Below are 23,240 nucleotides of genomic sequence, written 5' to 3' on the forward strand. Positions count from 1 at the left end.
GGAGAAATAGGAAATAAGTACACAAACAGTATATTTACATTTTTTTATTCATATCCACGATATGCAATTTGCTGGCACAGCCAAAAATTATTACCCATCCCTATTTGCCCTCAAGAACATGGCCTTCTTTGTGAACTGTTGCAGTTGATTGAGGTCAAGATAACCCCAAAATGCAAAAAACAAATTCAATTTAAGTCATTTCAACCAGAATGTTCAGTTCTTGTGTATGGACACTAAGGACGAGAGGTCATAGTCTTAAGATAAAGGGTAGCAAATTTAAAACAGAGTTGAGGAGAAACTACTTCTCCTAAAGGGTTGTGAATCCGTGGAATTCGCTATCCCAAAGTGCGGTGGATGCTGGGACAGTGAGTAAATTTGAGGAGTTAGACAGATTTTTAATTGGTAATGGGTTGAAGGGTTATGGGGAGAAGGCAGGAAAATGGGGATGAGGAGCATAACAGCCCTGATCGAATGACAGAGCAGACTCAATGGGCTGAATGGCCTAATTCTGCTTCTATATCTTATGAACTTATAAAAATAATTGATTAAATACATTTCAGTTACAGTTACAATGCAATCCAATCATACTAATTGCATGCATAGATACTGGACATAAAAGTTAATGAGTTTCAAGAAATTGAATCTTATTTTTTTACTACATTTTGAAATAACTAATTAGGTAACAGCATAAATTGTTGTTCCTTAATTTCACATTCTCTCTGATATTTTCGATATCCTAACTTAACCACAATAAAAAAAATAAGCTATTTATGTAAATCAGTACAGCAAATACCTTGGATGTCACATTTTCAACACACACGAGGTGGGGTGGATGAATCACGAGTGGAAGGAGAACTTTTTATTGCAAGTATCAGCTGGAGACAATACCCATTTAGAGTAATGCATTGCTGCAATGATCAGACACTCAACTCCACATTTTGTCTTGGAAGCATGAAAATGGAATGCAATATACCAATGTCCAACAAGACAGTTTCCAAGATCAAAACATGCTAATGAATATGAATCATATTTGAAATATGAATATTTAAAATTATTTAACTTTTCAAATGTCATGAAAATCTTGCATGCAGAAGATGCACAACAAATGAAAAACCAATTATTCAGCTATCTCCTGCTATGATTCACTTTGACTGCCTTATCAACTGAATAACATCACAGAATTTATCTAAAACCTGCTGAAAGAACAGCTAGATAATACAAGAAAATATAGATTCGGTTTTCCATTTGCAGCAACCTATAGGAAATTTCCTACAGCAAATTCTTACAGGAGCATGACTCACGTTTTGTTCAGCCGTAATGAGAGAAGAACAATTATGTTATCTGAACATTCAGAGTCAAACACAGGTTTTATGATAGCAGCACCATTAAAATAATTAATGAAGGTTCAGCAAGCATCACTATGATTGTAAAGATTCCCAGTCCAAACCAGGAAAATGACAACGTGGTGCTTACCGTAGATGGCGATGTACAATTCAACCTTTGAAGCCTCAAAATATCCTTCCAAAAATAAATGTCATCAGCAGAGTATAAAATGTGAACCACCAATGTTACTGTAGGTGGATGCCATTTTGAAATGTGAAAAAAACCCACCGATAATTCAAATTTATTCAACGTAACATATTTTATTGAATGAATTAATTCTACAAGGACATCTTTAACCACAATCAAATGCTTTCCGGGATGAGGGCGGTCAAAGACAAAAAGATCTGGAAATTGTGTGACAAGGAAACATGTACATATTATTGTGCAAAGTGTCAAAGTCACTGCAATGTGAGGACCTTTTACTCATTTGTGGTGAAATGCAAATACTTCTAGACCACTTCAAATTGTTGGAATTGTAAAACAACAGCAAAACGAATGCAGTTGCACTCATTTTTGGACTCTAATCCAACAGCTACCCGATTCAGCCAGGGTCTGATTTTCCAATTACTTGACCTCATTATAAAAAAGGGGTAAAATACAAACACTGCCGAGCAGTGGGAGGGTGTTTTCTGCAGTTGCTTTAACATGAAGACCACAACACATTGCCAGGTGAGTGCCATGTCCAGTCTAAGATAGGAGGACAGCCAGGTTTGCCTCCCACCGTTACCGGCAAGGCTAACTCTCCAACTCAATTTTGATTATTCCACACAGACAGCATGCACCACCACTCAACATCTGCACACCAGGTTAACAGATAACTCACTAGTGGCTTAATGCAGTATTAGAAGCAAGGGGGTCCAAATTAGTGCGCTCCAGTTCCCAGAAACAGCTCAAGCTGCAGACGCAGACAGGTCCAACCTGGCACAAGACTGAGTGAAGTCAGCCCTGGGCTTGCTCCAGCCTCATTACTGACAGAGATTCCCTCTTTATTCATTTTCTGCTTCGTTTCCTCAGCCTCTTGAAGGATGTCAAATGGTTGGTAATGGAGCAGCTGAAGGCCTCCTGCATTATGGCTATGGGACCAGCCAGAATAACTGCTCCAGCTTCTCCAATCATAGGTTCCCTCTCTCCCATTCATGCTGCTCCTCCAATCATAGATTTTGCCTCTGAAAGAGCAGGAGGTAGGGAATCTTTGACTGAAGGAGCAGCTGTGTCTCCCGTGCTCACTGCTCTTCCAATCACAACTATATAGTCAGTTCTTGCTTTCACTGACAGCAGAGTTGCAATTTGTTTCAAGTTTCATGCCAGCCCCAAGGCTGGAACATATTTTAAAATGGCAGACTTCCGAGACACCAATGCCAGAAATAAGCCAAGTGGCGTAGATTTCTTCTATGTGCATTTTAAAAACCGTCAAATTCATTGTCTTTGGCATCCAACACAGGGTACTTCAATTCTTTCTGATCCACTTTGTGACCATGGAATCACCATAAGGATCCCACGCTGGATCTGATGTGGTGCTTTCATCACAAAAAAATCATCTTCCACTCCACCCAATGAATTGGACGATCTGATGACAGTTTGTGCATTAATGGCATCCCACAATTTGATGATAAAAATACACAAAATATCAAGCAAGGTAGCCCGCATATTTCCATTCTTTGTGAAGGTTTTTTTCTTGGTCAACCATTGACCTATTCCATTCAGCAAAAACATGATCCTTGAATGACTGGTTGAGGCACAAATCCAAAGGTTGAACTACAGACGTTGAACCTCTGGTATAACTGCAATGGCGGTGGTATTTCTTCACAAGTGCCTCTTGATCTCACCAGCTGTGTGTGATCTGAATATGTCTCACACGAATAAGGCACGCTCTTTGCATATTCGACACATCATCTTACTTCAATTTGCATATTGATTGGACTCACCAAACTGGTAGAAATGCAATGGAGGAGGATTTCTTGGAATGTATAAGGGATGGTTTTCCTGAACAACATGTCGAGGAACCAACTAGAGAACAGGCCATCCTAGACTAGATATTGTGTAATGAGAGAGGATTAAGTAGCAACAATCCTTTGGGGAAGAGTAACCAGAGTATGGTAGAATTCTTCATCAAGATGGAGAGTGACACAGTTAAGTTTCAGACTAGGGTCCTGAACTTGAGGAAAGCTAACTTTGACGGTATGAGACGTGCATTGGCTAGGATAAGCTGGCAAAGGATACTTGATGGGTTGACAGTGGATAGACAATGGCAGACATTTAAAGAACAGATGGATGAACTTCAACACCTGTACATCCCTGTCTGGTGTAAGAGTAAAATAGGAAGGTGGCTCAGCCATGGCTAACAAGGGAAATCAAGGATACTGTTAAAGCCAAAGAGGAAGCATATAAATTGGCCAGAAAAAACAGCAAACTTGAGGGCTGGGAGAAATTTAAAACAGTAAGAAGTCTCACAACACCAGGTTAAAGTCCAACAGGTTTATTTGGTAGATCTCCACATCAGAAATTTAAAATCCAGCAGAGGACAAAGGGTTTAATTCGGAAGGGGAAAATAGAATACGAGAGTAGTCTTGCAGAAAACATAAAAACTGACTGCAAAAGCCTCTATAGATATGTGAAGAGAAAATGACTGGTGATGACAGTTAAAATCAGGTGAATTCACAATGGGCAACAAAGAGATGGCAGAAAAGCTGAACAAATACTTTGGATCTGTCCTCACTAAATAACCTTCCAGAAATAGTAGGGGACAGAGGGTCTAGAATGAAGGAGGAACTGAAGGAAATCCTTATTAGTCAGGAAATTGTATTGGGGAAATTGCTGGGATTAAAACCCGTCAAGTCCCCAGGGCCTGATGTTCTGTATCCCAGATGACTCAATGAAGTGGCCCTAGAAATAGTGGACACATTGGTGATCATTTTCCAGCATTCTATAAACTCTGGAAGAGTTCCAGTGGATTAGAGGGTTGCTAATGTAACCCTACGTTTTTAAAAGAGGGAGAGAGAGAAACCCAGGAACTATAGACCATTTAGCCTGATATCTATGGTGGGGAAAATGCTGGAATCAATTATGAGGGTGCAATAACTGAGCATTTGGAAAGCAGTGACAGGATCAGGCCAAGTTAGCATGGATTCACTAAAGGGAAATCGTGCTTGACAAATCTTCTGTAATTGTTTGCAGATGTGACGAGTAGAGTGGACAACGGTGAACCAGTGGATGTTGTGTATCTGGACTTTCAAAAGGCTTTTGACAAGGTCCCACACAAGAGATTAATGAACAAAATTAAAGCTCATGGCATTTGGGGTAATGTATTGATGTGGATAGAGAACTGACTGGCAGACAGAAAGCAGAGTGTGGGAATAAGCGAGTCTTTTTAGAGTGGCAGGCAGTGACTAGTGGGGTACAGCAGGGTTCAGTGCTGGAACCCCCCCAGCCATTCACAATATACATTAATGATCTGGACAAAGGAATTGAATGTAATATCTCCAAATTTGCAAACGACACTAAACTGAGTGGCAATGTGTGCTGTAAGGAGGATGCTCAGAGGCTTCAAGGTGACTTGGACAGGCCAGGCCGGCTGTGGGGGCAAATACAATATAATGTGGATAAATGTGAGGTTACCCACTTTAGTAGCAAAAACAGGAAGGAAGATTATCTGAATGGTGGCAGTTTAGGAAAAAGGGAAGTGCAACGTGACCTGGGTGAACAGTCGCTGAAATTTGGTATGCAGGTATAGCAGGCGGTGAGGAAAGCTAATGGCATGCTGGCCTTCATAGCAAGTGGGTTTGAGTATAGGAGTGAAGATGTCTTGCTGCAGTTGTTCAGGGCCTTGGTGAGGCCACACCTTGAGTATTGTGTGCAGTTTTGGTCCCCTAGTCTGAGGAAGGACTTTCTTGCTATTGAGAGAGTCCAGCGAAGGTTCACCAGACTGATTCCTGGAATGGCAGGACTGACATATGAAGAGGAGACTGGATTGACTAAGCTTGTACTCACTGGAATTTAGAAGAATGAGAGGAGATCTCATTGAGACATATGAAATCCTAATGGGACCAGACAGACTGGACACGGGAAGAATGTTCCCGATGTTGGGGAAGTGCAAAACTAGGGGTCACAATCTATGAATAAGGGGTAAGCCATTCAGGACTGAGATGAGGAAGAACTTCTTCACTAAGAGTTGTGAACCTGTGGAATTCTCTACCACAGAAAGTTGTTGGGGCCAGTTTGTTAGATATGTTCAAGAAGGAGCTGGAAGTGGCCCTTGTGGCTAAAGGGATCAAGGGATATGGAGAGAAAGCGGGAGTGGGATACTGAAAGTGCATGATCAGCCATGATCATATTGAATGGTAGTTCAGGCTCGAACGGTTGAATGGCCTACTTCTGCACTTATTATCTACATTTCTATGTTACTATTATCAATCCACAGGTTCGCTCCATCCTCATCCACTGAACTATTCTCATGAACAAGCACGAAAACTCCTCCAGGGAACTCAGCATGGCTTTAAATTTTAAAATTACTAAAGACTTTAATTTTGTTCCATCAGTCATGCAGGCTTGTACTAGCGTGAATCTGGTCTTCTCATGTCGCGTGGCATCCATGAAAACAATTTTTAATCCTTTACACAGGTCAGTTACTGGGCATGTCAAAAATCATGGGCATTTCAACCATGCTGTCGATGTGGCATAATGGGAACATGTGGCATAATGGGTACATGTGGCATAATGGGTACATGTGGCTTTGCCACTGGCTGATGATGAATCACTGGAAACTGGTCATTTTGGCATCAAGGTCTTTTTGCAGTCTCTGAGGAATCTTGATCCTTTGCTGCACCACGTAGCTACACCAACTGGCTGATGCTCTGAAATCTTTGCCAGACCAGGGTTTGATTTGGCCCACTTGAGTAGATATATATTACACATTGCATTTCTGGTGAAGACGTAACCACTCTGATATTGTTGGAGGACCCTTCCAAAACATGCTTCTCAAGGTCAGATCAGTTACTGGTCCCTGTTCTGTTAACACATTTGGGCTTGGGCATCTTCCTTCAGGGTGGATTCCTTCCTCCTCCGTTCTCTAACAGTTTTTCACAAACACCAAACTCCCTCACTGGATTCAGAATACTAGGAACTCATAACCTTATTTGGTGAGTGAGCAAAAGTTATGACTTTCAGCTCGAGTCCAGCTTTCTACTTCATTCTTTTTTTCTGGTCAGCCATTCCTGTTCATTGTTCACTCCATGCAGTCTACACTCTGTGGGCCTGTCTTAAACTCCCACGCATCAACTTGGCAACATAGCCCATATTCCCTACTTGATCGCATTCAGCAACTTATAAGGCGAGTAAAACATACAGTGGTGATGGAGTGGATATATGGTCAGAGACCCATCATGGTTGCAACTGGTCTGGTTCAACTTTAGTGACAAGGGAGAGGGATGAGGTCGCAATTAGAGAATGGAGTTAGTGGCAGGAGGGAACCAGTAGATTTGTTGTATTTGGACTTCCCGAAGCTGTTCGGTAAGGTTCCTCACAAAAGATTAAGTCACAAGGTAAGAGCCCATGGTGGTGCAGTTAATGTATTGACATGGATAAAAATTTTGACTGATGGACAGGAAACAGAGATTGGAGATAAAGAGTTCATCAGGTAGGCATAACCGGTGGGGTTCAACAAGGATCAGTGCTGGGACCGCAACTGTTTAAAATATATTCATGACTTGGAGGAATGGAGCAAATGTACTGTAGCCAAATTCGCAAAGAACACAAAAATAGGTGAAAAGGCACGTTGTATGAGAGATACAAACAGTTTACAAATATTGATAGGTTAAGTGGGCAAAAGGTTGGCAAATGGAGTATAACGTGAAAAAATGTGAAGTTGTTCATTTTGGAAGGGGAACAAAAGAACAGAGTATTATTTAAATGGAGAAAACTGCAACACAGGGACCTGGGAGTACTTGAGTACAAAGCACAGAAAGCCAGCGCACAGATGCAGTAAGTACTCAGGAAGGCTAATGGAACATTGGCCCTTATTTCAAGGAATTTGGAGTTTGAGAGTAGGGAAGTATTGCTGCAACTGTACAAGGTACTGGTGAGACCACATCTGGAGTACTGTGAGCAGTTTTGGTCCCCTTATTTAAGGAACAATATTATTTAATTGAAGGCAGTTCAGAGCAGGTTCATATGGAGGAACTATATTATGAGGAAATAGGTTTGGACTCCAACCATTGGAATTTCCAACATTGAGGGGTGATCTCATTGAAACATATAGGATTCTTAATGCACTTAACAGGGTAAATGTTGAGAGGATGTTTCCCGTCATGGGAGAGTCTAGGGCCAGAGGGCATCGTCTCAGAATAAAGAGGTGCCAATTTAAGACTGAGATGAAGAGGAATTTCTCTCAGAGGGTTGAGTGTCTTTGGAACTCCTTGCCATAGAGAGCTGTGGGGCAGAGTCCTTGTGTATATTTAAGACTGAGATAGATAGATTTTTGATCAATAGGGAACCAAGGGTCATGGGGAAAAGGCAGGAAAGCGGACGTAAGGAATTTCAGATCAGCCATGTTCCTATTGCATTGCAGAGCAGACTCGAGGGGCCAAGTGGCATATTCCTATTTCTTCTGGTCTTATGGACTGAAAATAATGTAAGAAGTTTAACAACACCAGGTTAAAGTCCAACAGGTTTATTTGGTAGCAAAAGCCACACAAGCTTTCGAGGCTCTGAGCCCCTTCTTCAGGTGAGTGGGAATTCTGTTCACAAACAGAACTTATAAGTTCTGTTTGTGAACAGAATTCCCACTCACCTGAAGAAGGGGCTCAGAGCCTCGAAAGCTTGTGTGGCTTTTGCTACCAAATAAACCTGTTGGACTTTAACCTGGTGTTGTTAAACTTCTTACTGTGTTTACCCCAGTCCAACGCCGGCATCTCCACATCCTGAAAATAATGGCCAGGGCAGTGCCAAAGAACTGGGGTCTGGGTGGGGGTGAAGCCCATGACGGGGGGTTGGGGGTGGAGGAAAATGCTGCCAATGGGGAGGGGGCCCTGATGTCTGTAGGGAGAGGGAGGTGGTCTCCCAGTCACTGGGAGATTGGGGAGCCCTTGTGAAATGCCTCCCGAGCTCTCTACAGCCGCTCCAAAAAAAGCGACTGAGCATGAGTAAGTGATGAACGCAATCCAGAACGCGCCTGACAGACTGGCACAAACACTCTGGTATTCTCGCTGTTATGACACTTAGGTTTTTCTCGGGAAAATTCCACACCGTATGTCAGGTAAGAATGGTGACAAATCAGACAGCAGATAGAGTTGAGTATCATCAGGGTCAGAACCTAACATGGATGATATCGATAAGCTGAGCTGTTGAGGCGTTATTGCCTAAAGAGTTGAAAATGGAACTAAAAGCTATGTGGACATTCCCAATTCTAAACTTATGATAATGGAGGGAAGGTCATTGATGAAGCAGCTTAAGATAGTGGGGCCTCGGATACTGTCCTGATGAACTCCTGTACCAATATCCTTGGGCTTAAATGATTGCCCTCCAACAACAATGCCATCTTCCTTTGTGCGTGGTGTGATTCCTGTCCATGGAGAGTTTTCCCCCTTATTCCGATTGACTTCAATTTCATTAGGGCTCCTTATTGCCACACTTGGTCAAATGTCACCTTGATGTCAAACACAGCCACTTTCACCTCACTTTTGGAATTCAGCTCTTGTACCAATGCTACAATTGGGTCTACGGTAACGTGGTCCCATCTCCAGGTCATGAAAAACCCCATACAAGTTTCATATAACCCTTTCCTCAACTTTCTGGCTGTACTCCATACCGACAAACATCTCAAAACTGAATTTCTCCAACACTGAACATTGCAGAGCATGTTTACTTTTTAATCAAACGTTTTGCCACAAGCTTTAAATCACACCAAAAACACTTATGTCTGTCCTGTACACCATGCAGTGGTGAATCCATAATTAATTCAAAAATTGTCACGTTAATATCCTAGGTCCTTCTGTTGCACTGCTTCCTACCTCGAATATCTCCTGCCTACGTCCCTGCTTGCATTCTTCACTCCTCCAACAGAGAGGCCTTCCTCCCCCAGCCACCTTCACTCCCTCCTCACCAACACCAGCTGCTCCTTCGACAGCGAAACTTGCTGTCCTCTGAGATCCTCTACCCACTCCCTCCGCACAATCAGCTGCTTCCCTCGCCCACCTCGTCTTATCCTAGGCTCAGTGCACGGGTATTAACTTGTATTCAGTCTGTTTTAAAGTCGAGATCTGCAGTTTAAGGAGTCACTCTGCTGCATCATCCTCCTCACTGAGCTCACATGGGGCTCCAAGGCCTTGCCTCCACCCCGGGCAGGCTATGGTATTGGGCAGCAAGACAGGTAGAGCCTGCAGCCCCGGGCCGGGGGAGGGGGCACAGCCGGGCTGGAGTTGGTCACTTTGGGCCGAGCCTGGCCCGCCCGCCCGGCCGGCCCCTGTCCAGCTTCAGAGCGGCCGGCGCACAGAGGCCGGCCCCGGCTGCTCACTCCCTCACCGCCACCCGTCCCGGGTCCCGGCTCCTCACAATCCAGCCGCCCGCTCCCCACTCCGCAATTTTAAAATTATTATTTTATTTTAAATTGTTTTAAAGACACCAACGGAACTCACCGCTCGTGCTCACCCCAATGAATCAGCCCGACTCGGCGGCTCCCTCCACTTCCGGGTCAAACGATCATATCCGCTTCTTCAACTTGTCCAACACAGGCATAGGATAACACAGAGAATTATACACACACTGAAAACAGCACAGAGAAACAAACACAGGATAACACAGAGAGAGAGAGACACACACACAGGATAACACAGAGAGAGACACACACACAGGATAACACAGAGAGACACACACACAGGATAACACACACACACATACAGGCATAGAGAATTACACACACACTGAAAACAACACAGAGAGACACACAAACACAGGATAACACAGACACACACACAGGATAACACAGAGAGACACACACAAACACAGGATAACACACACATACAGACATAGAAAATTACACACACACTGAAAACAACACAGAGACACACACAGGATAACACAGAGAAACACACACACAGGATAACACACACATACAGACATAGAGAATTACACACACACACTGAAAACACAGAGAGACACACACACAGGATAACACACACATGCAGACATAGAGAATTACACACAAACACTGAAAACAACACAGAGAAACACACACAAACACAGGATAGCACACACATACAGGCATAGAGAATTACACACACACTGAAAACAACACAGAGAGACACACAAACACAGGATAACACAGAGAGACACACACGGGATAACACAGAGAGAGACACACAGGATAACACACACATACAGACATAGAGAATTACACACACACACACACTGAAAACAACACAGAGAGACACACAAACACAGGATAACACAGAGAGACACACAAACACAGGATAACACAGAGAGAGACACACACACAGGATAACACACACATACAGACATAGAGAATTACACACACACACACTGAAAACAACATAGAGAGACACACAAACACAGGATAACACAGAGAGACACACACACACAGGATAACACAGAGAGCCACACACAAACGCAGGATAACACACACATCCAGACATAGAGAATTACACGCACACACTGAAAACAACACAGAGAAACACACACAAACACAGGATAACACACACATACAGACATAGAAAATTATACACACACACTGAAAACAACATAGAGAAACACACACAAACACAGGATAACACACATATACAGACATAGAGAATTACACACACACTGAAAACAACACAGAGAAAAACACACACACAGGATAACACACACATACAGACATAGAGAATTACACACACACACTGAAAACAACACAGAGACACACACACAGGATAACACACACATACAGACGTAGAGAATTACACACACACACTGAAAACAACACAGAGAGACACACACATAGGATAACACACACAAACAGACATAGAGAATTACACACACGTACACTGAAAACGACACAGAGAGAGAAAAACAAACAGACACAGGATAACACACACATACAGACATACAGAATTACACACACATACACTGAAAACAACAGAGAGAGAGAGAAACACACAGACACAGGATAACACACACATACAGACATAGAGAATTACACACACACTGAAAACAATATAAAGAGAGAGAAACACAGACACAGGATAATACACACGCACACACACACAGAATTACACATACACTGAAAACAACACAGAGAGAGACACAGGATAACACACACACACACAAAGAATTACGCACACACACATAGAAGACAACACACAGAGAGAGACACAGGATAACACACACACAATTGCACACACACACTCTGAAGACAATGTAGAGAGAGAAACACACAGACACAGGGTTAGATACACATACAGACTTAGAGAATTACATTAACACATACACACTGAAAACAACAGAGAGAGAGAAACAGACACAGGATAATATACACACACAATTACACACACACACAAACATTGAAAACAACACACAGAGAGAAACCCAGACTGACATAGGATAACATACACATACAGACACAGAAAATTGAACACACGCATACACTGAAAACAGCACAGAGAGAGAAACACACCCAGATACAGGATAACATAAACACACACACAATTACACCTACACAAACACTGAAAACAACAGAGAGAAACCCACACAGACATCGGATAACATACACATACAGACACAGATAATTACACACACACATACACACACACTGAAAACAACACAGAGAGAGAAAGACACAGAGATTCAAAAACACACACACTGACACACATAAATACTGAAAACTTGGAATTAACACAGACACACATGCTGACAACAACACAGAAAGAGAAACATAAGATTAAACACACATACTGAAAACAACACAGAGAGAAACAGACACAGGATGGAACACACACACACTGACTGGAATTAAGACAGAGAATTAAACATGCACACACAGGAATATACACAAAGAATGAAATTAACACAGAGAAACACATACAGGATTACACACAAATAATGAAGATGTGGAGTTGCCGGTGTTGGACTGGGGTACTGGAATAAACAGAGAAAAATACAGGATTACACACAAATGCTGAAAACCGGAAATAAACACTGAGAGAAATACACACAGGATTACACACACATACTGAAAAACTGAAATCAACACAGAGAAACACACAGACAGAATTAAACATACAGACTGTAAACCTGGAATTAACACAGAGGGAAAAACACAGGATTACACACAAATGTTGAAAACCTGAAAACCTTAAAGAAACAACAGTGTTGCAAAGTCTCAGCATCAACAGGGAGAACATGTACAGTTTGCCCCCTGGATAACTGTCTGAAAGGGCTGCTCATACCTCAGTCAGTAAATCAATTTGTTCTTGTCACACAGAATTGTTACAGTGCAGAAGGAGACCATTTGGCCCATTGTGTCTGCACCGGCTCTCCAAATGAGCATCATGTCTGAGTGCCATTCCCCTACCTTTTCCCTGTACGCCTGTATTCTGTATACGCCTGTATACATTGTTTCTATTCAAGTAATCATCTAATGCCCCCTTGAATGCCTCATTTGAAACTGCCTCCACCACATTTCCAGCAGTGCATTCAAGACCCAAACCACCCATTGTATGAAAAAGTTTTTTCTCACCTTACATTTACTTATTTTGCAAATAACTTTACATCTGTGACCTCCTTCTTGATTCTTTATGAATGGAAATAGTTTTTCCCTATCCACTCTGTCCAGCCCCCTCATGATTTTGAACATCTTTATCAAATATCCCCTTTGCCTTCTTTTCTCCAAGGCGAACAATCCCAACCTCTCCAATCTATCTTCATAGCTTCAGTTTAAAATGAGTCTGGAGTGTAACTCAAGATTTGGTGGTGTAGAAACAGCCCCACTGACACAGCTGAACATGGGAACAACCAAAACCAACTGCAGATTAGGTTTGACCAGCAGGAATCTGTGCAAAATGCCACTGATCCAAATGCAGTTAACTCTAGCTCAGGCTGAGCAACTCATCTTCCACCTAAACCAGCAAGTTCACTACCTTATATTGTACCAATCACTTGTATGTCTGGAAAACATATCCCTCAGAACCCTTGCTGAGGGTTGGACAGGGTGGGAATGTTGACAGTCCTGCTTTTTAAAAAATTAGGATGGGGAGCCGCTGGCTAAGCCAGTATTTATTTCCCATCCTGAATTGTTCTTGAGAAGATTGTGGTGAGCTACCTTCTTAAATCACAGTAGTCCATGTGGTGTAGGTACACCCACAGTTCTGTTGAGGAGGGAATTCTAGGATTTTGACACAGTGACACTGAAGGAACAGTGGTATATTATCAATTCAGGATGGTGAATGACTTAGAAGGGAATATTCAGGTGGTGGTGTTCTCATGTGCCTGCTACTCTTGTCCTTCTAGATGATAGCAGTGTGAAAGGTGATGTCTGAGGAACCTGGGTGAATTTCTACAGTGCATTTTGAGATGGTACACATGGCTGCCACTGTTCATCGATGATGGTGGGAGTGAATGTTTGTGGAAGGGAAGCCAATCAAGCAGGCTGCTTTGTCCTGGATAATGCTGAACTTCTTGAGTGTTGCTGGAGCTGCACTCATCCAGGTAAGTAGAGAATATTCCATCAAACTCCTGAGTTATGCCTTGTAGACGGTGGACAGGCTTTGGGGAGTCAAGAGGTGAGTTACTCACCACAAGATTCCGAGCATCTGACATGCCCTTGTAACCACAGTATTTCTATGGCTGTCCAGTTCAGTTTCTGGTCAATGGTAACCTCCAGTATGTTGATTGGTTGGAAGGTCAGCAATGGTAATGCCATTGAAAGTCAAGGCACGTTGGTTAGTTTCTTGCTTGTTAATGATGGTCATTGCATGGAAATTGAGTGATGCTAATGTTACTTGCCATGTGTCAGCCCAAGCCTTGATAAGAGATTCTGATGAGATACAGACTTAGATCAATGCAGCTAGACAGGGCTGCCATTGGCAGCACTGCTTAATGATAAATGCAGCATTTTTTTAAATTTTCAAATTAAATATGTGATAAGCTATGCATTTAAAAATATATATTTGAATTCCTGTGTTCCCACTTGTAACGGAAACAGCCTATGCAAATTTATCATGCTGTAATCAGACCTTCCCATCTTTGATGCTACTGTAGAATCTCAGTTATGTAGCTCCCAGACACTATACGCCTCAAGCTTCAATCTCCTTTTGAATTTCTCCTTTCAATTTCTCCTTCTCAGCTTCTCGCTGTGTTATTTTGCTATTTAACATCATAAATAATATAAAATTGAAGTGTTACATGAAGTAGAGACAGAACAAATGGGGACAGAATTACATATGTGTGTTTTGCTCCAATTACCTAATTATCCCATTCATCAATCCCACTTCACCTGAAGATTAGTAGCTGAACTAGCAGATGGACAAGTATTATTAAAACCTTTGGACTTGGCTTTCTGTAAATAAACCTTCCTTTCTATTGTTATGATCTTTTGTCATGCTCTTCTGTCAGCTTTTCACATTCTAAATTATTATGGCAACATTTCCCATTCAAATTTTTAATATCAATGTTCATATAGTTGCAGGTTGTGGCTAGCCTGACTCTGTGAAGCAAGTTGCTGAATTCTACTCCTAACATTGCTTGAATCTTGGATACATCCTTTTACATTGCACAATTGACTGCAGGCATGGCAAGGACAATTTACAATGATGTATTTAAACATGTGTGGATTTGCCCTGTCAGATTTGGATGTTTCAAGCGGCTGATTCACGAGTGTCATATGACTGAAATTTGCTTCATTATTGATTTTGGAACTATTTTTCCTTGCTCACTACTTCTTCTGGAACTCAATGTCCACTGGAAGCGGGAACAATCAATGATTTCAAAAGGAAATTAGACAGGAAATAAACTTGCAGGAAATAAACTTGCAGGGCTTTGAGGATCGAGTGGGACTGACTGGATTGCTCTACGGACAGTTGGCAAGGAATTGATGAGCCGAACAACTTCCTTCTGTGCCCTAAATGACTCAATGACTCCTTTTTCATATCACCATCATCATTTTTCCTGACCCTTTTGGAGTGTTATATCTTCAGAAAAGGAGGTTAGAAGCTAGGGTAGGATTAAAGAGACAGAGAAGGACATGGCACTTTGTGGTTGTGTGGTGCTTCACATGGATGATGCTGATGTGTGGTCACTAATCTGATGCTGAATCCCTGCCTCTAAATCAGCCATTTCTGATGTCAATTCTATGGTCTCTTCTTCATAATGAATAAACTTTGTAAAGTTTTGAATGTTCTCTCCAGCCCCCTGCCTTCTCAGGGGATAGCAGCAGAAGCCAAGTCCATGGCACCATGTGTGGCCCTGCTGCACAAGAGAGAATGAAGAATACTGGCAGGGCTAAAGTAATAGGGGATTCAATCATAAGGGGAACAGACAGGCACATGGATGGTGTGTTGCTTTCCTGGTGCCAGGGTTAAGGATGTGTCGGAACAGCTGCAGGGCATGCTGAAAGGGGAGGGTGAACAGCCAGTCATTATGATACATATCGATATCAACAAATAAGTAAAAAAAGGGATGAAGTTCTACAAGCACAAAATGGGGAGTTAGGACAGAAATTAAAAAGTAGGACTTCAAAGGTAGTAATGTCAGGATTGGGAGCATTTTACAATTCAGCAAAAGGGGACAAAACATTTGATCAAGAGGGGGAAAATCGAGTATAAGAGTAAAATTGCAGGGAATGTAGAAACTGACCATAAAATCTTCCACAAATATGCAAAGAGAAAAATATTAGTAAAGACAAATGTAGGTTCCTTACAGTCAGAAGTCAGGGAATTTATAATAGGGAACAAAGAAATGGTAGAAGAATTGAACACATGCTCTGGTTCTGTCTTCACAAATCACCTCCCAGAAATGTTAGGGAACCAAGAGTCAGTTGAAAGGGTGGAATTGAAGGAAATCAGAATTAGTAAGAAAAATAGTGCTGGGGAAATTAATGGGGTTAAAGGCTGACAAATCACCAGAGCCTGATAATCTACATTCCAGAGTATTAAATTAAGTGGCCCTGGAAATATTGGATGCATTGCTGGTCATTGTTCAAAATTCTATAGACTCTGGAGCAGTTCCTATATAGTGGAAGATGGCAAATGTAATCACACTATTTAAAAAAGGAGGGAAAGAAAAAAGGAAGAATTACAGACCAGTTAACCTAACATCAGAAGTGGTGAAGATGCTGGAGTCTATTATAAAAGATGTGATAACAGAAGATCTGGAAAGCATTAAGTTGACAAAGCCAGCATGGGTTTATGAAAGGCAAATCATGCTTAACAAATCTACTGGATTTTTTTGAGTATGTAACGAGTAGAATAGATAAGGGAGAACTGGTGGATGTAATGTATATGGACTTTCAGAAGGCCCTTTCCATTAAGGTCCCTCATAAGAGGTTAGTGTACAAAATTAAAGCAAATGGGATAGGGAGTAACGTATTGGCATGTATCGAGAATTGATTGACAGACAAGAAACAGAGAGTGGAAATAAATTGCTCTTTTTCCGAGTGGCAGGCAGTGACTAGTGGGGTACCACAGGGATCAAGCCATTCGGCCCATTGAGTCTGCACCAACAACAATCCCACCCAGACCCTATCCCCAAAACCCCACATATTTACCCTGCTAATCCCTCTAACATACATATCCCTGGACAATAGGGGGAATTTAGCATGGCCAATCAACCTAATCTGCACATCTTTGGACTATGGGAGGAAACCGGAGCACCTGGAGGAAACCCATGCACACACGAGGAGAAAGTGCAAACTCCACACAGACAGTGACCCAAGCCGAGAATCGAAACCAGGTCCCTGGAGCTGTGAGGCAGCAGTGCTAATCACTGTCCACCGTGCTGTGAAGTAATACACGTCAGTGTGAAAAACAGAAAGGAAGAGTATGATTTAAATGGTGATATATTGGGAAGTGTGGATGTACAAAGGGATCTGGGTGTCCTTGTACATTAGTCGATGGAAGAGGAGAGGCAGGTACAGCAAGCAATTGGGAAGGCAAATGGTATATTGGCCTTCATTGCAAGAAGATTTAACTTGAGTAGGGATATCTTCCTGCAGTTATACAGGACCCTGATGAGACCACACCTGGAGAATTGTGTGCATTCTTGGTCTCTCCTGCTAAGAAAGGATATACTTGCCATAGAGGGGGTGCAGCAGAGGTTCACTCGGTTGATACTGGGATTGGCGGATCTGTCCTGTGAGGAGAAATTGGTTCAACTGGGCCTGTAATCACTGGAATTTAGACGAATGAGAGAAGATCTGATTGAAATGTATAAAATTCTAAAAGGCCAGGACAGAATAGATGCAAGGAGGATGTTTTCCTTGATTGGGAAATCTAGAAAAAGGGGTAACAATCACAGGATACAGGGTTGACCATTTCGGACTGAGATGAGGAAACATTTCTTCACTCAAAGGATAGTGAAGCTGTGGAATTCACTACCACAGAAGGCTGTGGAGGCCAAATCACTGAATGTTGAATTTTTTAAAAGATTTTAATGGCATCAATGGGTATGGGGAGAAAGCAGGAATATGGCAAAGAGATCAAGGATCAGCCATAATCATACTGAACGGTTGAGCAGGTTCAAAGGGTCGAATAGCCTACCCCTTTCCTTGTTTCTATGTTACAGGTTCATTAAATTCATTCCCATAAGCAACAAATTGAGGTTAGCTTAGATGCCCTTTTTATTTGAGCACAAGCACCAGAAAATTGCAGGAATATTTAAATAATGGTCAAAATTCTGTGGAGGCGGCAAGAGTCCTACTTCCAAGACTGAAAGAGGGTGGTGGCTGAGCTTTGGAGGGAAGTTGGATCTGAGCTGCATTTTGCTGGTGGCAGCTAATTAAGTGGCTACTGCCAGGGCTTCCTGCATATTATAGGTGACACCTTGCCCCCACAGCTGCTAGCCTAATCAGAACTAATGGTTTGCTGAGGCAGTAGCTGGAGGATGAGGTCAAGTAGGTGGTGTGGGATTGCTGGGGTGGGGAAAGCAGGCCCCAGTGAGGGAAGAGGATGTCACAGAGGGGACGGTGCTGCATTGCCATAGGGGAGGCCATTGAAACTGAAAGGCCCTTCATTGGTGCAAAGCCAAATATTTCCCAAAAGGAGACCCAACTACCCATGCCCACTGCAAGGTGATGGTCTCCCCACACAACGGCAGGCCCCCAGCACTGGGAAAATGTTAGCAGAGGTAGGAAGTGGTCCTTAATTGGCCACTTAATGGTTGAATCTGGACAGGCAGGCAGTTTGCTTGAAAACAGCATGGCAACAGGAAGGTGTCCGGCACGCCACATGGGCCTTCCCACACCAATTGCGCAGAATTCCCACCTCCCACTCCATCTACAAAGGGTTGACAAAATTCAGCCCAATATCATCAGGTGCTAATTTTAATGCTAGTAATAGCCAACATGTAGACTCTTCTGTTGCCAATTTGAAGTCCAAACATAAAATTGAATGGAGCATTAAATAACAAACATATTTTTCTAATCACCTACCTTACATGCATCAGTTAGTTGTAAGCAATCAGAAAACCTGTTCTATTGGATCTAAACATCTTCCAGACTAATCATATCTTGAAATATTTGCTGATAAACTGTTGACTGATGGGGCTCAGAAGATTTGGGTCATATGAACACCTCAAGGTATCAAATAAAAACATAGCTGTTTTTAAAGAATCCATTCCTTTTTATAGGAGCAGGCAAAATCTGTGCTGCCAGCGACCCTTTCCAATTTATTTAATCCCTGAAGAGAAGTGATTAACTACAGGTCAAGTTACAAGAAAATAAAATGCTGAAACTTCTCTCTGATCCTCAAATGTCATCTCATCAACTCCAGACAAGCTCCCCAATAAGTTGTACTCTATTGAAGATATTTCTATAATTCAGACAGGACCATAACAGTTGAGTTACATAGGCTACGTTCATAAAGTTATCCTCATAGCCTTAAGTCATGTTATTGACCACATTATTGTCCGAATCCTTTTAAAGAAGTTAAACACATAAATTAGTTGTTCCTTATATGAGTTTTATCTATATATCTAGTATGACATGGGGAAAAGAGTAACCTTTATATCTTGCTTAAAGTTTGCAAATCTTATACTAATAACCATTTAGTTCTGTTTGATGCAGAAGCTGAATAACTCAATTACAATTTAGACATCGATTTTCGATAATGTTGCTCAATGGGAGTCAATAAGCGTAGTTTTAGGTGAAATAGATTAAAAGACAGGAAAACAACTTTTTTTTTGCTTTCCTGTAAAGTCTGTCAATATTTTTAATGATGATTAGAAGCTCAAATCAATATTATATATCAAATTGGTTCCCCCACTAACTTATAAAAGATCAAGTAATTTGTTTTGTCTCAATCAAATGTTATCAAAGTACATTGAAGCACGGGGCAAGCCTGATTGGAAACAGTTTATAAACTGAATATTTTCAGTAAATGATAGGGAATACTGTTTTTTTTTGGCTTCATTTTCTAACACTGATCTAAATGTGTCTGATCTTACTCAGGTTCAATCTTCAGTTGGCAGGAGACAGTGCGAATAAAAAAAGTATGGCTGAATTTCTACAAAATCAGACCATTATGCTTTGTGTTCATACTTCCTATATGCTCTCCAGATGAGCTCTGAATGTATTCTGTAAAATACTAACTGGATCATGATGCTCTGTCAGGAACTACCCAAAAGAATTATACCATAACTTGAACATAACTTTGGAAATGAATACTGCAATGTAGCAATATTCAATAGAAATGCCAACTGCTTTTGAACAATGAAGTAGATTCACAGGTGCAATGGGATCGATTTGTTTTGATGCTCCTGCTATATAAACTAACACAATGCGTTTTTAATTTTGTTTTTGAAGTTGTGTTAAATTGATTTTTATGACAAATATCTGAGACAAAAGTAGTATTCTAATATATTTTGCACAGCAATACAGTACAACCTCAATAGAAAGATGTGAGATGGAGTTGAGACATGTTCATCAAGAATTACACTCATGTTTAAACAGGTTAGCTGAAGCTTTATGTTTTAAAAAATCAATCTGACATTTACATTTATCAACTTTATTTCAACCCGTTTCAAAATATATTGTTATTTTGTGTACCACTTATGCGATTCTTGAACGTATTCAAGATTTAGTTTCAAATTATTGGATTCATATTCTCTGATGTATGAAACATTTTAAAAGGAAAATATATTGTGAGACAAATTTGTGTTATAAGCCACAATGTAAGAAAATGCTTTCAACGGAACTATCGCAAAGTCTGCCTCAATAATGAACGTTCATCATTCCGAATAAACATGAACATTTTTTGAAAGATTTAAAAAAGTTGGAACCTACCTAGAAATAACCGCAGCAATTCCAACACTTTAATTCGTATATCACACATCATCTTAAGTAAGCAATTAGTAATACAGATGTTATACATTAAATTCCAATAAATAAACAAAATTCAGTCTCCCTACTTCTTGTGCAACCTTTCATTGATAACACTAGCTATATAGTTACAACATAATTACGGCTTTAAGATAACCGCTCTCGTCGTTTTTACCTGTCAGGCGATCTTTGATATGCCAATTCTCTAGCAACAACCATTGATTATATGTGAATATTCAATTGAAAGTAAGGATACACATAAAAATCTTTAACCTGGGTGAGGGTGTATGATGACAATTATAAGGCAGTACAGCGGCCGTATTGCCAAAAGTTGCACTTTATTAGCTTACAAAATGTGTTTGCAAAAAAGAGTGGGGAATGTCTCAGTCAATGCTGTTTCTGCGTGATATATTTATTGGCACAATTAAATCAGAACGAAAGAACTTTTCACGTTTCCAGATAAAACAACGGATGTATTGCAAACATTAAGGGTATTAGAACAATTGTTGAAGCTTTGTGCCCCGTTTTGATTGAAAAAGCGATTTACATTACCCAAAGAGATAACATATCCTGTGCCCCAGCGGTCTTCAAATGTAAGCTGAAAGCGCAAACGTGCAATATCCAGTTGGAGCATTTTAATATATTTACATTGGACTTGGCGAACAAATTTATCTGAAAGTAATTTGAAACTAAATCTGGGCCTCAGAATTGGGCAACGTATGTTTTATTTATTCTACTACTTATTAAGCTAATACATATTGCGCTTTGAAACCGTAGGGAGATTGATTTGATTTGGTTTATTATTGTCACGTATTGTCACAGTGAAAAGTATTGTATCTTGCGCGCTATACAGACAACTCATACAGTTCATAGAGAAGGAAAGGAGAAAGTGCAGAATGTAGTGTTACAGCCATAGCTAGGGTGTAGAGAAAGATCAACTCAATGCGAGGTAGGTCCATTCAAAAGTCTGATGGCAGCAGGGAAGAAGCTGTTCTTGAGTCGGTTGGTGGGTGTCCTCAGACTTTTGTATCTTTTTCCCGAGGGCAAGGGAAAGAGAGTATGTTCGGGGTGCGTGGAGTCCTTAATTATGCTGTACTATGTTATGACTGTACTCACTCACTTTACCCTATAAGGTACATCTGAACCCACAAATTAGCCAAAGTTTTAGGAAGTTATGGTATATACTTAATCGCTCTCTGTAATTAGGCTAATTTAATAAAAACCGATGATAACATCCAGCAAAAAACACAGTTGACTAAATTAGTGAATGTTTGCTGATAAGAAATATTGCCGTTACTAAATTCCTGAAAAAATGATTTTGAAAATCCATAAAGGTACATATTTTCCGAACAATACTCTGCGAACCCGTGTTGTGTTCAAAAATCCCTAGAGTGTAATTAGTGTTCGTCTGTTTAGGCAAGAGGCACATTATGTTGTTAAGGTTGCTACTAGGAATCTCAGATTTTTTGATTTTTTTAAATTTTGGGAGATGCTAATGTATTAATTGGCAATTTACATGCGTTTGCAGATGCTACCTTAGCTCAAACCTGACTCTGGAATGCTTGATTGAGATATCACAGTGCATTTGGCAGTTTTCCCATTTTAAAGAAAGCTTCAGCAACTCGAGAACATCTGACAGACCCGACAGCGTGAATTACAATTACAGTACTTTTCACACTAAATGTGGGTGATAGCTACTTGGAAAGAAGTTTTGTCGTTTCGTTCCAAAAAACTGGAAAAAGAATTACATGGTCATGCTGTGCTTTTAAAGGCAGTTTGGCTCACTTAGGTCTATTTAACACCTAATTCAAAATAGTCCATAGGCGTCTGAATATGCTAATGTTATATAATTAGTTTACTGCAAGCTAGAAAATTTGAGAAGCCTAAATCAAATTGCATTTAATAACAGGGCGACAACGAAGTGCGATTTTTGTCAGACGATTCTTTATTGAATAATCTGTAGGTATTTTCAGTTTTTATATTTGAGTTTGTGGGGGTATTCAATGTCAGATGGACTTTCCAGAATGTGACCAGGAACCGGAAGCGTTCTGATATAGGCCTTGATGTAGCCATAACTTAAAAAAGTCCACTGGTATTGTGACCTTCTAAAAGGTATATTCCGCTGCTAGTCTTAGTAATTTTAGTTTTAAAAGCAATCTAACACATATTAATTGAAAGAAAGTTCCCTGTATTTGAACAGTACACATGTATATTAATTGCATGATTCGGTTTGTGCATTGCGAGCGTAAAGAACTACCTTAAGACAAACATGATTAGAATGTCATCAGGCATCTGTCGGCCTTTCAACAAAATGTTTATCCGATAAATTAATAATTTAAACACG

General features: G+C 40.9%; 1 protein-coding gene across 2 annotated transcripts in view; it reads right to left on the reverse strand.

Moving 5' to 3' along the window:
- Nucleotides 1-10,102, reverse strand: part of psmd14 (proteasome 26S subunit, non-ATPase 14) — a 101,562-nt gene extending 91,460 nt beyond the window's left edge. Inside the window, exon 1 of one of the 2 annotated variants that reach the window (XM_078228278.1) lies at nucleotides 10,011-10,102. The gene's annotated coding sequence lies outside the window, so the exon portion shown is untranslated. The remainder of the gene's footprint in view (nucleotides 1-10,010) is intronic. The other variant, XM_078228276.1, reaches the window with a different exon arrangement.
- Between the last annotated feature and the right edge of the window lie 13,138 nt (nucleotides 10,103-23,240).

The sequence above is a fragment of the Mustelus asterias genome, chromosome 14 (assembly GCF_964213995.1).
Source record: "Mustelus asterias chromosome 14, sMusAst1.hap1.1, whole genome shotgun sequence".
Classification (NCBI taxonomy): Eukaryota; Metazoa; Chordata; class Chondrichthyes; order Carcharhiniformes; family Triakidae; genus Mustelus; species Mustelus asterias.